General features: G+C 56.8%; 1 protein-coding gene across 1 annotated transcript in view; it reads left to right on the forward strand.

Annotated features, from left to right (window-relative positions):
- The first annotated feature begins 5176 nt into the window (after positions 1–5176).
- FGFR3 (fibroblast growth factor receptor 3) overlaps positions 5177–5349 on the forward strand; it is a 15077-nt gene continuing 14904 nt past the window's right edge. The window contains exon 1 of the mRNA XM_023507706.1: positions 5177–5198. The gene's annotated coding sequence lies outside the window, so the exon portion shown is untranslated. The remainder of the gene's footprint in view (positions 5199–5349) is intronic.

A 5349-nucleotide genomic window follows, 5' to 3' on the forward strand; every position in this document is an offset into this window, starting at 1 on the left:
CCAGGGCCCCCAGGATGGGAGGCTCGGTCCTCCCTTGAGCTGCTGGGCGCCTGGCCCAGGGCTGGGGGATCCAGCCTGTTCACCTAAAGTATTTAGGCTTCCTAAATACTTCCAAGAACACCCTTCTCTTCCCAAAGCTCAGCTGAAACCTCCCCAGAGGAGGGCAGTCACATCTGGTCACAAAGTACCTCATGCCACCTGAAGCTCTGTGCTCCAGTTTCCTCCCCTGTCAAATAGGGCTGATAATGGGGCTGGTGTGGAGGCCTGTCAGAAGGTACCAGCACCACTGACATCTCTGTCCATCAGACCCCAGCCCCAAAGGACATGGGTTTCCCCAGTCTAAGTTGTCTGTGGGGTAGGAGTCGGCCCCATTCGGCTCTGATTGGGAGCCTGGCTAAGCTTGTCCATGGGTGACTTGAGATAGGGACCAGTGGATAGAAGTGGCTGAGCAAGACTCTGGGGAGAGGCTCTGACTGAGGCTGGCATGGAGGACACTCGGAAGGGCCAGCAGGGCTCAGAGGAAGGGGCACCCAGAGGAGGGAGGAGGCATGACATGGGGTTGGCCTGGTGGCCACAAGCCCTAAGTTCCTAATTCAGCTGGAGCCTGCGGAGTTGGGACTTGTTTATTCTTGGCAGGAAGGCTGGTGCTGGGGGGCAGGAGTAGGGAATGAAGCCTTTAAAAAAAAATAATAAAAACACTCATTTAGAAGGCTCCCAAGGAGTGCTGAACTCCAAAAGGGTCTTGGAAAAATTGCTGAGAGGGTTTAAGTGTAAATGGACCCAAAACACCATAATTAAATTTCCCTTAAATTTACCAGAGTTTGGGGTCAAAGAAAAAATAAAACTTAGGGAAAATACACTTGAGGTTTCAGACAAATGCCAAGTGCTTAGGAAAATAGATTTCTGAACTGCTCAGCGGCTACTGGCCTGGTCCCCGCCATCTCTGGGAGCTGCTGAGGCCTTAACCCCTCCTTGGCCAGTCATGTCACAGGGGCCTTCCTGGCACCCTGGCTAGCCTTACCTTGCTGGCTGCCTCCTGCCCCCTCAGCAGGCTCCAGGTGGGGCAGCCTGTGCACTCACCCTTCATCTACCCCTCTCTCCTGTGTCTGCAGATGGCTTGGTCTTCTTTCTTTGCTCATCTGGGAGCAGCCACATTTTCCAAACCAAGTCAGGACTTGAGGTCTAGTGGTCTAAATGAACCAAAGGCCAAAAAGCCGAAGATGTTTGAACTGGGACTGTCCCAGCATGTCCAGGATGACAGCCTCCCAACAGCTCATGATTCATGGTGTTGCCCTTTTTGCTTAGCCTGCCAGGAAGCTCAGAACTAAAATTAGGGATCTTGCACAGTAGCTAGTGTTGGCTAAGGGATTTTGGAATATTTTCTCTTCTTCTCCATGTTCTTTAAAATTCCATTTCTGTTATAATAAGTAGATCAAATGTGCTTTTTATTTTAATCCTCCTCAAATTCTCTGAGAATTAAAAAAAAAATTCTCTGAGAATAAATTTAACTTTTTTTTTTTTTTTTTTGAGACGGAACCTCAAGCTATCCCCCTGGGTAGAGTGCCATGGCATCATGCTCACAGCAACCTCCAACTCCTGGGCTCAAGCGAGTCTCCTGCCTCAGCCTCCCAAGTAGCTGGGACTACAGGCGCCCGCCACAATGCCCGGCCATTTTTTTTTGGTTGCAGCCATCATTGTTGTTTGGCGGGCCCGGGCTGGGGATTCGAACCCGCCACCTTAGGTGTATGTGGCTGGTGCCTTAGCCGCTTGAGCCACAGGCGCCGAGCCGAGAATAAATTTAAAAGGCAGAAATTACCCACAAACTATAACAGTCAGGGCCCTGCTCAAACCTGCTCTCTCTTCTTTGAGGAAAGAGGTTCAGCCCAGCCCAGCTCAAGGACCTCCCCTCTATCTGTGATGGCCTGCCCTGAGGTGGGGGTAGTAGTGGTTCCCAGAAGAGGTGAGGATGCATGATGACAGAGGGGGAGCTTCCAGGATCCTAAGAGGCCCTTGAAAGAAGTAGACTAGGGAGAAGACTAGAAGCCACACTGGGCACTCAGTGCCTCCATGGAGCCCATGCACAGCTGAGGGAAGCTCTCACCAGCAGCTCCTGCCCTGGGCCAGGCGGCCCTCACAGAGAGCAAGCTGAGCAGGCACTTCAGGGGCTTCCCATACCCTAGATTCCAGGCCGGCTTTCAGCCTCACTGAACAGCTCCCTCTCAGGTACTATAGTAGTAGCTGTCTGCCAGGAGTGTCCCCTCTGTTGACAGCACAGGATGGGTGGCTGGCCACTGCCAGCCTGCTACAGCCCTGCACCCAGGGCACAGGCTTTTCTCCCAGGCACCCTCTGCTGCTCACTGACACAGGCCCCAGCAAGCTGGGGCTACTCAGTTCTGAGTCACCAGCCTGGTCCAGGCTGGGCTGAGCCATGGGCCCCTCTCACTGCTAGCCTCAGTCTCTGCCCCTACACTCATACAGGGATCCCCACCTGTCTGGGCCTCGGAGACTTGTGGAGCGCAGGGGAGTGGTCAGAGAAGTGGTAACAGAATAGGAGTCCTGCAAGTGTGGTGGTTCTCTGTCCTCCTCACCTGCCCTGGGGCCCAAGAGGACTCATCACCTTGATCATGTGCTAAGAGGATCCAGCAGGGCAATACAGCAAATTGCCTCCAGAAGAAATGCTCCATCAAGGGGGCAATGCACAGACAGTGCCACCAGAAGCCAGGAAGCATGGTCCAGTCCAAGCATAGACATCCCAGGAGCTGCTGCTCCCACAGACCTGCAGTCACGGAAAGCCTCCAGAACAGCACATATCAGTTGCACCTTTCTGCTAGGAAATGATCTATTTGAATGATAAAATCATTTTGACCATATTCTGTGCTTTCAATAACACCCTCCCTTGGTGGTGGTAGAGCAAAGTGTACAGTGACCCTTTGCATATGGCAGCAGGTGGCATTAGGGCTGTTTGAAAGCAATCTGGCAGAATCCACAGAGCCAGGGACACATTCCTGCCCTTTGACCTAACTGTGCTAGACCCTGCCCATGGAGGGTTGGGGCAAGGGTGTAACAAGAGACCACTTCAGAATGTGGACTATGCCAAAGGACCATGCTACCATGGGTTCTGCAGTGAGGCAGAACAGTACCTCCCCTAGACATCCACGTCCTGACCCCTGAACTCTGGGAATGTGATCTTTTTGGGAAAAAAGGTCTTTGCACATGTAATGAAGGTAAGAATCTTGAGGGGATCATAGTGGCTTATTCGACTGGGCCTAAATCCAACGACAAATTTCCTTACAAGAGATGGAAGAGAGGATGGCCAAGAGGGGGACAGAAGAGACTGGAGTGATGTGGCTGCAAGCCAAGGACACCTGTAGCTGGCAGTAGGAGCTGGAAGAGGGAGGAAGGAGCCTTCTCCCAGCCTTCTCTGAGCCTGCAGGAAAAAGTGCAGTCCTACTGACACCTTGATCCCCGACTTCCACTCTCCAGAGCTGAGATAGAGTGCACATATGCCAATCAGTTTGTGGTCACTTGTTAGTTACGGTTGCTCTAAGAGGGGACCAGGCATGAAACACACAGCTTCAACCCAGGCTGCTAAAGGAGGAAGAGAGGGGCTCCTCCTGCCCCTGCAGGGCTGTGGCTGTGAGGCCACAGGTCAGAAGGACAGGAAGCAGACAAGCCCTATCTCCAGTGTTCCCCCACCACTGCACTAGCGCTGCACAGGGAATCTGGGGTGCAGTCTTCCAGTCAGGCTTTCAGGGACAAATGGGAGAAGGGATGTGATGGGGGCATGGTCCTGGGGGAGGACCTTCCTACCTGCAGGGACTTCAGAGGGTGCTAGGGGTGGACTTTGGCCATCCTAGGGCCCTGAGATTGTCCCAGAGACACCCCAGCCTCTGGAAGGACAGGTTGAACCTGGAACTGCAGGGTGGGCCCCACACAGTGGGCTGGGAGGGTGAGCTAGCAGCCAGTTAGTTACTGCCCATTTATCCAGTGAGCAAATCAAGTTCCCAAGCCACAGCCCAAGCACTGGGCCAAGGCTACCTTCTTGCTGCTCTGGCTCCCATGTCCCCCGACCAACCTGGGCTTCCTGTTCCTTGTAAAGATGGACACAGGAGCCACCGGTAATTGGGGAGTGGTGGAGCCAGACACCCCCAAAGTCCCTGTAGGACAGCGTTTACTGCTTGCCGCTTGGGTGAAAGGCCAGGTTAGGTGTCCCTGGGAACCCTCCCCAGATAGAATTTGTCTCCTGGTAACAGTGTCCCAGCACCTTGGGCCAGCTCAGACTGTGCCACCACCTCCCCACTAGGGTGGGCTCCTTCTCTGCCCCCACCCAGGGTCTCCAGCCTCTGCGTACTCTCCATCTGAGGCTGGCAAACACCCAACCTCCAAACCTGCGTCCTCCTGGGGGACCCGGGGGCACCAACCATCTGTCAGTGAACTCAGCTGAGCCACTCCTGTGCTCCAGGTTTGATAAATGCAGCAGTAAGCCCCCCATAGCCCACCTCTGCCGCTTAGCCTAGTTTCCTGCATCTCAGGGCCAGGTAGATGGGCCATGCTGTCCTTCACCCCAGGCCTCTGCACACAGAGTCGTCTCTGCTTGGAATGCCGTCCTGCCCTCCTCCACCTGAGGAATTCCTGCTCCACCGCAGGGCTTAGCTGACTGAGGCCTCCCTGACATCCCGTCCCCCACCGAGACCACCCCTCTGCGGCCCCGGCCCAGAGTACAGCCCCAGCGCGACCGGAGCTGCGCGCTGTGCAAACAGAGGCCTGAGCCTGGCGTCAGTGCACCCCTCGAGGACTGTCCTGTGGTGTGACTGGGGGCTTTGCTCGCCTGCCGGGCTCCCACGCCCTCCGAGACCGCCGGGCGCCCCCGCCCGGCCACTCTCCCACGAGTCCCCCGCTCTAGGACCGCCCCTGAGGAGGAGAGTGTCCCGGCTCCCCAGCGAGCAGGGGCGGGGCGGGGCGGGCGCGGGCCGTCCCCCACTGGCTGCAGCCTGCGGGGTAGTAGCCGCTCAGTTCGCTGTGGTGGTGGCGGCGGCGTCGGCGGCGTCGCGGGCAGCTGGCGCAGTGAGGTCCTGCTTTGCCGGTCGCACGACGCACCAGCCGGCCGACAGCCAGAGGGTCGGGACGGGCGCTGCGCCGGCAGAACGCGAGCTGGAGCGGGAGCCGCGAGCAACGAGCCGGGCTCCTGCGCCTGCCAGGTGGGTGTTGGGGCCAGGCAAACGCACGGAGGGGCCAGGGCGAGCGCGCGGAGGGGCCGGGACGCGCGGTAGACCCAGATCCAGAGCAGTCCCTGCCGCGGGCCGGGCTGGGGCTCAGGCTTCCCGCTCTGGAAAGTTTGCCGCCGCCGCC

The sequence above is a fragment of the Otolemur garnettii genome, unplaced genomic scaffold (assembly GCF_000181295.1).
Source record: "Otolemur garnettii isolate 467f Iridium unplaced genomic scaffold, OtoGar3 scaffold00198, whole genome shotgun sequence".
Classification (NCBI taxonomy): Eukaryota; Metazoa; Chordata; class Mammalia; order Primates; family Galagidae; genus Otolemur; species Otolemur garnettii.